This window comes from Ursus maritimus, unplaced genomic scaffold, assembly GCF_017311325.1.
Source record: "Ursus maritimus isolate PB19 unplaced genomic scaffold, ASM1731132v1 scaffold_4, whole genome shotgun sequence".
Classification (NCBI taxonomy): domain Eukaryota; kingdom Metazoa; phylum Chordata; class Mammalia; order Carnivora; family Ursidae; genus Ursus; species Ursus maritimus.
The window spans coordinates 7,780,412-7,792,644 of NW_024426552.1; the positions used below are offsets into that span (position 1 = coordinate 7,780,412).

At 49.4% G+C, this 12,233-nt stretch overlaps 1 long non-coding RNA gene across 1 annotated transcript; it reads left to right on the forward strand.

Annotated features, from left to right (window-relative positions):
* Positions 1 to 844: 844 nt before the first annotated feature.
* Positions 845 to 8,378, forward strand: LOC103673157. The gene is made up of 3 exons (XR_571334.2): positions 845 to 1,533; positions 2,080 to 2,248; positions 5,189 to 8,378. It is a non-coding gene; the product is annotated as an uncharacterized LOC103673157 (long non-coding RNA).
* Positions 8,379 to 12,233: the final 3,855 nt, after the last annotated feature.

Sequence of the window (12,233 nt, forward strand, 5' to 3'; positions counted from 1 at the left end):
ACGGAGCCCTAACCCTGTGGGACTTGACGCTATTTCCAGATAGACAGTGTCAGAATTTAGTTGAGCTCTAGGACCGCCCGCTGGTGTCTGGAACATTCCTTGGATGTGTGGGGAGCCCCTCCCTCACATCAGACTTTGGTATCTGAACTTTCAGCTCGATTCTAAAAAGCACACTTATTCCTTTCACATTTGAACAATTCTGGTATTAGAACAAGTCTCACAGTCAGTGGGTCCATGGGTGTCCCAGTTCTTATTTTAATTCTTCCCACATTGCTCTCCTAAATTAGTACCATTGACAATATCCGAGACTCAAGGACATATGGCAGAAAGCATTGGTTGATTGGTTACCCATAGAATTACTGCCTTGAAACAATAAACGGCTAATACTTTTGGTTAAGGAAACAAATGAAAAGCCAGTCCCGAGGAACTAAATTCCTCGCAGTGTCCGCTTTCCCACAGCTTTGTCCCTGGTCACCACACCCCCGGATCCTTGTCTTAAGGACGTTTTCTCCTAAGGCAATGAGTCTAGGAGTCTTCGGGAAGAAGGCCCAGTTCTCCCAACACCCTGAGCACAGGATGGGGAGGTGATGAGCCACAGGTCAGCAGGAGACCCCAGGTTAGAGGGCCTGAGCGACGGTGCGCTCCGCTCACATTAGCGCTGGTGAGGTCCCTCTACTGTTCCTTGTTCTGGAGAAACATTTCAGCTCCTCCCTCCCCCGCAGTGTCAATGAGAAGCCTGAATACTTTTGTTTTACAACAGATAACATAAACACTAAGAGGCTTTTCCCACAGTGCCTGGTTGTCCATCCAAATGTGCAATCTTTCTGATTTTAGAACCCAAATGCCCACTCCTCCATCCTGGCTCCTGGGCTTACTGGACTTCCAGAAATATGGAGCTGTTTGGATATTGGACATGGAAACGCTTTGTGTCGACTTCATTTTGCCTATTTGTTTCTCAACTCCCCTCCCGGGTGCTCAGGATGAAGGAGCCAACCTCGGACGCCCAGGTTAGCACCCTGGATCATGACCAGACATGCTGCTCACCTCCCAGGCCTGGGCCACAGCCTGCCTTCCGATCTCCACCTTTCCCTCCTCCACCCCAGTTCTAACTACTCTTGACAGGAATGGCCCTTTGGCCACATAGATGGACCCAGAACCCCCAATTCTTGCACTTTCTCAAGAGACACCCAGAAGAGCATTAGGAGGGGTGAGTTCCTGCACCCCTTGAGCTTCCGACAGTTCCGAGGTGGCAACAGAAATCCCAAGTCGTTACCTTAGACCCACGCTTTCCTTCTCTCCTCACAAAGGGGCTTCAAGCAGGATCCGAAGATCCGGGCAGAACTTGCTCAGCGGCCCCTGCCACCGGCTCCAGAGCCTACAAGGGCGCCACCAGCCACTGTCTCGTCACACAGCTGTCACCCAGGGTCACCTGGAGTGAGTCAGGAGGGGCGGGGCCTCCGTGTCCGTTCAGCTCTGACCTCACAATGCACCGCGTCGAGGGAATTCCGAGCAGCTTAAAAATGGCAAATCCAAGTAAGGAGTGCACTGAAATGCAAAACCCACTACGACCTGGAGAATGACATTTGCGTAAAACAGCAGCTCCTAGAGTGGGCGGGGCTTGTAACCGAGCTCTAGCTGCCACCAAACAGCTAATACGTCGCTTGCTGTCGGCAACAAAAATCCTTCTGAGCAAACACAAAAATAATTATGCGTTGACCTGCCTGAGCCCTAGAATTAACTAAATGGGTCAGGTGAGCTTTAGACAGGAGACTTACATGTAATGACTCCAATGATACAAGCCATCCCCCCTCCTGCACGGGGGGTACATCCCCAGACCCCTAGTGGACGCCCGAACCCTGGACAGTACCGACCCTCCCTATACTATCCTTTTTCCTATATGCACATACCTATGATAAAGTTTAATTTTTCAGTTAGGCACAGAAGGCAATTAACAACAATGACTAATAATAAACTAGAACAATTAAGACAACGGTTTGTAATGTGAATGGGCTCTCTCTCTCTCTCTCTCTCTTTCTCTGTGTGTGTGTGTGTCACCGTATCTTCCTGCACCGTCCTCAGCCTTCTTGCGCTGACGGGAGATGATCAACTCCCTCCGTGATGAGATGACGGGAGGTGAGTGACACAGGGCTAAGCTACTGCCGACCTCCTGACGGCACATCTGAGTGTCACCCACTTCCAGACCGTGGCGGCCCGTGGCCAGCTGAAACGGTGGAAAGCAAAACCGCAGGTAAGGGTGTACGACGATAATAACAAGTAATAACTGGAATGTTCCTGAGTCTTTCAGTCACAAGGGAGAGACCCCCTCTGTCGCCTCTGCAAAGGGGGTTTCCAGGCACCGAGACCCTGGGACAGCAGCAGAGATGGCGGGCATGGAACAGGCCCCAAGGAGCCAGGCGCTGCCTTCCGGCCCGGATTCTGGACCATTCTGGGCAGCGCCCGTCACAGATGGTGTGTCAAGGGGCCCCTCAGTCCCTCCCTGCGTGGCCTCCCCTAAATTCTCTCCTCCTGGTGGCTCTTACTCCCGGAGCGCCCTCTGGCCCGTGGCTCTTCTGCCTCGTGACACCCGAGTCAAGCCAGACCATAAAAGGGGGGGGAGGTAAAGCAAAACTTGGTGGAAATTCTGAAATAAAAAGGATAGGAAGGGCAGGTGACGTGAAGAGCATGTGTCCCTTCCCGCACGACGGGAGTTTCCGGGGACTGTTCTAAAGAGTGAGGTCACCGATAGGAAGCCTGCATCACTGCCTAAGAGAGAGCTCACTCCCTAACTGCCTCCCTGCCACCTCATGACCCCAAATCAGGAGTCTCTGCCCTCCCCTGTGGCGCCAGTCCCTCAGAGGACAGCCAAGGAGCCCGTGATCTGGCCCCTGACCCCCACTCCTTCGCCACCTCCATTTTCCCTTCAGATTCGATGTTCTACCAGTCTGACTCAGTGCTTGAATTGGCTTCCTGTGGAGGTGAACAAATTACCACAACTTTAATGGCCTCACACACCACCAATGCATCATCTTGCACTTCTGGAAGTCACAAGTCCAAAATGGGACTTGCTGGGTTCAAATCAAGGTGTTGGCTGGCCTGTGTTCCCTTCTGGAGGCTGTAGAAGAAAATCCATTTACTTGCCTTTTCCAGCCTCTAGAGGCCACCTGTACTCCTTGCTCTGGGGCCCTTCCTCCATCTTCAAAGCCAGCAGCTTGGGCTGCGTGCTTCTCATGCTGCCATTTCTCTGGCTCTCCCTCTTCTGCCTCCTCCTCCACTTACAAGACCTTTATGATTATGTTGGGTCCATCCAGATAACCTAAGAAAAACTCTGCATCTCAAGGTCATCTGGTTAACCTTAATATCATATGCTACCTTAATTCTCCATTGCCAGTAACCTAATATATCAAAGGTTCTGGGGAGTAGAACACAGATGCCTTTGGGGGGGGGGCATTATTCTACCTCCGTAAAAACACCATGGCTTTTGCATCTCCCTGCCTTTACGTATGCAGTTCCTTCTGCCAGGAATGCCATCTCCCTGACTCCTATTCCCATTTCTCAGACAAACTCATTTATTATTCAAGATCCTTCTCAAGTGTTACATCCTCCACTATCCACTCTATTCCTCTTCTGAACCTGTAAAACCTTGAATCAGGCCCATACTGTGGTAAGATGAATATTTATGCACCCCAGGCCCATTAGATTGAGAACACCCAGCATCCACTATGTCAGGAACCTTTTTCACTCAACAGAGCTGTAGCATGGCCGTGTCTTGACTTCCCCTTTCATCGGAAGGGCTGTATTTCCACCTTGTCTGCTCTTCCCTGGATCTACTTCTGTCCCAAGGCCAGCACCACTCTGATTTCATTGTAGTGGCTTTGTACATGTCCTGATACCTGAGAAAGCAAGTTCCACCGCCACTCGCCCTGTGCCCTATCAGTCATCTTCCTCCTGCCTCTCAGGGCCCTTCTCTCAGGCACCACTTCTTCTGTCCTCATGACGGGGGCTACACAGGTGTATGCCTGCACCAACACAGATCAAATCGTACACTTTCAATATGTCTATCAAAGCTGTCAGGCATGTTTAACACAATCGCTACCAAAATACCACCAGCATTTTTTACAGCACGAACAAACAATCCTAAAATTTGTATGGAACCACAAAAGACCCCCAACAGCCAAAGCAATCTGGACAAAGAAAAAAAAAAAAATATATATATATATGGAATATTACTCAGCCATCAAAAAGTATGAAACCTTGCCATTGGTAATGACGTGGATGGAACTAGAGGGTTTTATGCTAAGCAAAATAAGTCAATCAGAGAAAGACAAATACATATGATTTCACTCACATGTGGAATTTAAGAAATAAAACAGAGGAACATTGGGGAAGGGAAGAAAAAAAAAAGAGAGAGGGAAACAAACCATAAGAGACTCTTTAGCTACAGAGAACAAACTGAAGGTTGATGGAGGGAGGCGGGTGGGGGGTCGGCTAAAAAATACCATAAGGCAATTTTTAAGAGTCTATGCTGACTGCAAGTAGCACTTCAGGAGTTTAGCACATAAGCAGGTGGTTAGACCAAAACTAAGAAAATTTCTTTTCCTTCTTTACGAAACTAAACGCTTGACCCCATGTCAGTAATTGGCTCACCTGGTATGACTTCGTGCTGCTGGCTAAGCACCTCTTCTGGGATGGCGTCCCAGGTACGCCCAGCAGCTTGCACCAACGCGTCCCCGGTCGCCCCTGCCCCGGGGGCTCAGGGTAGAGAGCCGGCAGCGGGGTGCCTGTCAATCACCCGCCCTCAAGCAGTGCCTTGGAAGAGAGTGGCAGCCAGGCTCCTCCTCTTGCACGGCTTCTGCGGCACCTCTTGGGGCGGCCTCTGGGATTCGGAGATGCGGCACCGCCCTCTGGACAGCTCCCGCAGCAGAGGGCGGGGCTCAAGCAGGTCGGACTGGTGCAGCATCCCAGCAAACTGGTCTAGGGCGCTGAGTCATGACCGCACCCTCTCCGGGTCTGCGGGGTAGCTGCGGGAGGGGCTCTCGCAGTCCCGGGGGTGGAGGCTGCTGCCGACATCCTACAGTCTTATATTCCTTAGAGTTCTCTCGTTGGCCAAGTCCCCGTTCCTCCGGTTACTAATTCTTCACGCTGAAGTTTCCCTGTAGCAATTGCTGTGTGGTTTCTGATTCCGAGACAGACACGGCCGAGAAAACCAATCTGCAGGACACGCTGTCAGTCTTTCATGGAAAAGGAAGGATGTTGGAGGAAGTGGTGCCGGGAGCCCAGAGGAACCCGCAGCCATGGAGATGCCACCAAGGATCCCAGAGTCCTGGTTCTCGTGCTGCTGCGAGGTCCCCTCCCACACTGACTAGGGCTGACCGGTGGACCAGGAGGACACTGTGGACACAGCAGACTGTCCAGTCGAGCCGCAGAGCTGTGTGGCTCCCACCTCGTGCTCCTCATCCGGCCAAGTGATGGGCCAGGTCATGAGGCGACTGTAGGAGCCCTCCAGAGAGGCTCCTGTCCCAACTCCGTGAATGGTGGAGGCCTCCAGCCAAGAGCTTGTAAGGGAGATGACTTGGCAGGGACCCTCCAGCCCCAGGAAACCTTCAGATGACTGCAGGCTCCACTGGAGGGACCCCAAACCAGACCCGTCCAGTGGAGCTGCTCCCGAACTCCTGGCCCAAGGAAACTGAGCATAAGAAGTTATTAGTATTTTAAAGCCACTAAAGGGGGGGTTAATTTGTTACGTAGCATTCAAGAACAAATACACGTGGTCTCAAAGGGTCTCCCACAAAATGCCTATTACTTACAAAGGGAAAACGAGTAACTTTACAATGCAGAACACTGAAACCTACCACTTCAGCAAAGCAATCAGAGTGAACATCACCAGTACGGACATACAACGATAGCACCCACACCTGATACGAGCTACCGAGAACAGCCCATGATCACTTCCCGGTATTCTTTGCCAAACATGTATAATTTTGAGTTAATCACAAAAAGCATCACACAAACCGAAACTGAGGGAAACCAAAACTGAGGGAAGTTCTATAAAAAAAGTAGCCAGAGATCTTCAAAAATGCCAAGGTCATGGAAGGAAAAAAAAAAAGACCAAGGAAATGTCTCAGTAGGAGACTGGAGACATGCGACAAATCAGTGCAGCGTGTGGCCCTGGACGGGACCTCATCCAGAAACCTGGTGAAGTTTAAAGAGGTCTGTAAATCAGGGAGTCATCTAGTTTCCCCGTTTCGCAATTGTGTCAATGGTTACAGAGCGTGTTCAGTGTAGAGGACAGTGGACGAAAAGTATCTGGGAACTCACCACCTTACTTTTGTAACTTTTCAATAATCCTGAAATTACTTAAAAATTAAAAGTTAAAAATAATACCTTTCAAGAATGAAGGTAAGGACGCTTTCAAATATCAAAAAGCAAAATAATTTACTACCAACAGACTGCCAAAAAGAAGAAACTAGAAGGTGTTCTTCAAGTAGAATGAAAATAATTCTAATTAGAAGCTCAAATATGCAGGAAGAAATGAGTAAGAAAGAGAGTAAATCTGAATTTGGGGAAATCCTACTGTGTGCTGACTGTATGAAGAGCAATCATAATCTACGGTGGGTTAAAGTTCTACAGAATTAAAATACGATAGCAGCACATAAATTGAGGAGTGTTTACAGTTTAAAATATCCTGAAACCTTGCATTGTCTAGGAAAAGGGTAAATGTGCTAAAATACCATTAGTCTTTTGATAAACAAATGTCACACTGTTTAATCTCTATAGTAACCACTAAAAATAGAGTAGAACGTTGTATAACTTACAGACTAGTGGGGGAATTGGAAGGTTGAAATGGAAAAATAAAATTGAAAATAGCATTGAAAAACGTACAATCACTCCAAAAGAAGAAAATGCCATAGGAACAGAAATCATTAGGGGGAAAAGAACAGATGTAGAGGACAACCCCCAATGATAGATAATTTCAAATATATCAGTACTTATATTAAATCTAAGTGGACAGAAGGTCCAGTTAAAAACAAAAAGACTTTCAGACTGGATAAAAATACATCCACGATACACACTCTAGACTGTTTTGCAAAGACACACTAAAACCATAAGGATATGAAAAGGCTAAATATAAAACGATGGCAAAAGATACCTCACGCGAGCAGTAACCAAAAGACGACTGGTACAGCTGTACTAATGACAAATTTAAGGCAAGATGGGTTACCAGATAAAGACGGGACATTCACTTCTTGGGGGAACACTGGAGGCATTCTCAGTGAAGTCAGGAATAAAAAAAAGACATCCACTCCGTCTCGGCCACTTCCATAACTGCACTGGGGGAACTAGCCAGTGTCGTCAGGCAGGGACAACAACAAAAAGGTAAGCACAGGGAGGACAGTATAAAATATCCCTATCTGCAGGTGCTATTACTGCATTCTGGAAAAATACAGAAGATGCCATGAACAAGCCACTAAAAACAATGAGAGAATTTGGTAAGGTAGCAGGATCTAAAATTAACATAGAAACCGATAGCCTTCATATGTTCTTAGAACAACCAGCCAGACGATGGATGGAAGAGAAAAACCCCACTGATGGCAGAAACGAAAAAGCAAAACTATCTCAGCATAAAAAGAACAAGCATTATGGAAAGCTTTAGAAGAAGAACTTGAAAACACTCCTGAAAGACACAGAAGTGAGTTTCACAATTGAAAAGACGTACCATGTTCCTGGATACAGTGATGACTCAACATCAAAAGAAGTCGGTTCTTGGGGCGCCTGGGGGGCTCAGTCTGCTCCGCATCTGCCTTCAGCTCAGGTCATGATCACAGAATTCTGGGCTGGAGTCCCCGCACCGGGTTCCCTGCTCAGTGGGAGCCTGCTTTCCCTCTGCCCCTCCCCCTGCTCCTGCTCTCTCTCTCTCTCTGTCAAATAAATAAATAAAATCTTAAAAAGTCAGGTCTCAAGTCAATTCATAACTTACAGAATTTTCTTCTGAAATTAGGTGTATTTATTCAAAAATTCATTTGGAGGAAAATTAACACGCAAGGACAACCAGCACAACCTGAAAGGAAGGGAGCAGGGCTGCCAGACGGCAGAGCGCCCCCAGCTATTCAGACAGCAGGCTTGTGGCTGTGGAGGGACTTAGAGACCAGCGTCTGGAAGACCCAAGTGACTGTGTGTTACCATGTGACAGATGATAAGTGCGGGATCTTTAACAAATGGGGAAAGATGGGCTTTTTAATGAATGGTGGTGGAACACTTGGGAAAATAGACAATTGAATCTGTGCCTCACGAAATACAATAGGATATATTCCAAACAGATCTAGAATTATTTTCTTTTAAGATTTTATTTTTCAAGCAGGGGTAGCAGCGGGCAGAGGGAGAAGCAGGCTCCCTGCTGAGCAGGGACCCTGGTGTGGGACTCGATCCCAGAACCCTGAGATCATGACCTGAGCTGAAGGCAGACGCTTAACCGACTGAGCCACCCAGGCGCACCCAGATCAAATATTTAAATGTAAAATGAAACCATTAAAAAAATATTAGAGTGGGGAGAGCTTTTCTGTTGCCCAAAATGTAGAGAACAAACTGTTTTAGATTTAAGGGGACTTACGTAACAGAACGAAATGCAATGCCTGGACTTCGGTGGGATCCCACTTTGAGCAAACCAGCACTAGAAGGTAATTTGGGGAAAAAAAAAAAAAAATAGAAGGTAATTTGGGGACAGTGGGGAAATTTGTGGACCTGTTATCTGGTGACAGGAATTATTGTCAATTTTGTTTGGTGTGATAGTTACATTACGGTTAAGCAAGAAATTGCCATTAAAAAAAAAAGATACATACTGAAGTAATGTGGGGTGAAATATGTTTTCAGCAAAAAAAAAAAAAAAATTGAAGTGATGTTGGTATATTATTGTAGGGACTCAAAAAGTCTCTGAATACTGCTAGTTTGGGAAGCTCATTGCCTTTTCATCCTCATCACAATTAGGAACTACCGTCCAGTCTGAATTTTGTCAGAGAAGACATCATTCTAGAAAATGCCAAAAATGGCTCCGAATCAAATGCTGGTGGGGACACCCAGCTATGCTTTGTGCAGTCCATGCCTAAGCAAAGCAGCTCAAAGCCCCAGGGTTGCCCCTGTCCCGTTGGCCAGCCAGGACACCTGCCAGGTGTTGTTAGCAAACGGGAAAGAGGAAATCATCCCCCTTCCACCCCCCCCCCCGGCCCCCTCGCCCCAGGAAGGAGCCAGGTCTGAGGACAGCAAACTGGTGGAATTGTCCAGGAGGCCTGCACAGGATGTGTGCCCAGAGCTTTCCTGGAGCAGCCTGGGAAAAAGAACATTGGGGTCAAGGGCTGCCCCACTTTCTGGTCTCTGCAGGGGTGAGGCCCAGGCCAGGGAGGAAACAGACAGGTGGGTCCTGCTGGAGAGTCAACTGGGATGCCTGGAGACGGGGCCCTCCCAGCAGCAGCGAAGACTTCAAACTTAGCTCCCCCCGTGTCTTGGGGAGAACTGAGGTGTTGGGCTTGGACAGGTAAGGCGGGAGGACCGGAGAAATTTGGTTTTGTCACCAAAATCATGCTTTATTCCCAGGCTGGTGTGGTTTGGGAGAATGTGGTCACGTAAGAACAAATCCTTTCTCAGGGCTGAACGTTAGTCTGAGGTCAGCAAGGAAAGAAGACATAGGCTCACTGGAAGCATCACAGACGAGCAGCCAGCTGGTGCCCACGCCCCTTCTAGAAAGACCGTCTGAGCTGGGCAATGTTGTAGAGGTAGTTTTAAGCCCCTAGAAGTTTCCTATGACAATATGCTGGCCCTTGCTGCCCCCTCCCCAACTGAGGTTTATATGTTGAATCTGGAAGAGGGTTTGTCTTCTTCCTTACAAACCCCAAAGCTGCCGCCGTGGCACGTGGGCACCATGCTAACACCCGGACTCAGGCCTGCGTCTGCTCAGTGGAAGAGCCTCACTGGGTCCGGACGAGCACGCTTCTCGAGCCATCACGCTTCACGAGCCATCACTCTTCGTCATCGTGAATTGTCCCCAAGTGAGGCTTCTGAAACATGTAGCTGTTTATGAAATACTCAACGAGCCAAAGAAACTTGACCATTCTTTAAAAATGGGCTTTTGGTTCAAAAAACATTCCCTTGGTGCAATTCTCACCTCTTTCCCACTTATCCCTCACCCATGGTCTCACTCTTGGGGTGTCAGCACGTGCCCATGCTGCGCCCTTCCGGCCCCCACCCCCGGCCCCTTGGCAGCCGGCACCTCGCTGTCATTCAGGCGGAAGTCCCACAGGACCGGCCAGGATGGCTGGTTCCCCCTCCAGCCTGGGAATGTTCTGCCAGGTACAAGAGTAAAACAATGTCTGCATCCCTGATCCCCCAGCAGGTTGCCTGCTCCAGGGATTCACGTCCAGCCTGATTAGCAAAAACCGATTTCAAGAAGCTTTTGGAAAGAGAGCCGACTGGTCTGGCCAGATTCCAAGAGTGTCCTCATTCGGCATCTTACACTTACTTTTCACCAAGCGTTGGAGAGAGCACAGGAAGGAGAAGCCACTCCCGGGAGGAGAAGAGGCAGACGGACATTGTCCACTCTGACACAGGTCCTGGGGCGCTGCCTGGGGCACACTCCGGTGCCGTGGAACACAGGATCTCAGGTCCTGGAGGGAGGGGATGCTGGTGAGGACCAGAAGTGCCTCACAGAAGTCAAGCGAGGGGCGAAGGCTGAAGAGGGCACGTTTGAGAGGCTCGTGAGTTTGGAACGCTGGAGCCTGTGGGGAGGTGGTGCGTGGGTGTCGGGTCTTGAAGGAATTTTCCAGAACCTTCAATGATATCCCGCAGTGACAGAGGTAGGATTTCAAATAGAAGAGGGCAATGTTTGTATATGAGAATGCTATCAGGGAAAGGATGGACGGGGCGTGGGAGGTGGGAGACAGAATGGGGGTGCGTGGGGGCTTGGCTTGGAGGCAGTTTAGGGTACTGGCGAGTTAACTTGCTTCAGTCTACAAGCCTAGGTGTGAACCCGAGGAGGTTTTCAGACTCCAAAACTCACAGCTCTGTGTCCTTGGGCCGGTTACCAAGACTCAGGCACCAGTCCCTACCTCCCAGGTGGCGAGGACTCAGAACTGACATGTGTTAAATCCTACTACCCGCCATACGCTGTTCCAAGGGCTTCGGGTGTAGTAGCTCATTTAATCCCCTAAGAAGCCCCAGGGCAGGTAACATGGCCATCCCTGTTTTAAAGAGGAAGCAGAGACCCAGAGCGGCTGAGTACTTTCCCCAAAGTCCCAGAGCTAGGAAGAAACCCAGTGTTCGGCACAGACTGGCCCACAGTAACGCTTACCCGTGGGACCCCCGTGATGACGACGGGCCAGGCTAAGACACGGAGAGGAGGCTGCCCCAGGACTGGCACATTGCATACCAATGGAAAATGCCCCTGTTGACTGTTGTCAGCCCCAAGAAAGGGGTTTCTACATATTCTAATAACAGTGATGCTACCTTGGCCTTCCAGAAGATCAGGAAAACATTGCCTGGTAATTCAGGGGTCTTTATAGTCCTAGACTGACTCACCCTCCTCTTGCCTCTGATCTTGCCAGCAACACCATAGACCAGGGACACTGGCTGGGAACTCGCTTCCACCACCAGATGGTCTCGCTGTTTGGGGGCCCCCTACCGCTCCTGCCCCAGGGGAGATCAGGATGGGGCTTCTCAAGTGCTGAAACACACAAGCTGTGGGCCTCGGTGAACACACAAACAGGGCACCTTAGCATCCCCACACCCTGTTAGTCCTCACCCCGGTGTTACACGCTCACATCCCACACTAAGGATGCTCCAACGTGGGTGTTACCGTCCCATTTTGGAGCTGAGTTAATCTAGCGCTCAGAGAGGCTAAGCAACTTGCCTAACGACACACAACTTGTCTAGGACAGGTCTGTGATTCAAAACAGGGTCTTCCTGACTCCAAAGCCTACTTGCTCAACACTTATTCTGTGCTAGGAATAGAGAAATGCCTCCCGTGCGGGGCACTGGTTTTGAGCAGTCCCTAGAAAGGAGTTTGGTAGAGGGGCTAAGAGCAGTGTCGTAGTCGGCTGCCTGGGGTTGGGAGCCAATGGACGCTCTGGCAAGTTTGGGGCTTCGGTTTCCTCCACTGGGAAATGAAGATGAGAGCAGGACCCATCCACCTCACTGCGTGGCTGTGTGCATGAGAGGCAATGTGCCCAGAGCTACTCCTGTTTCTAAATAAG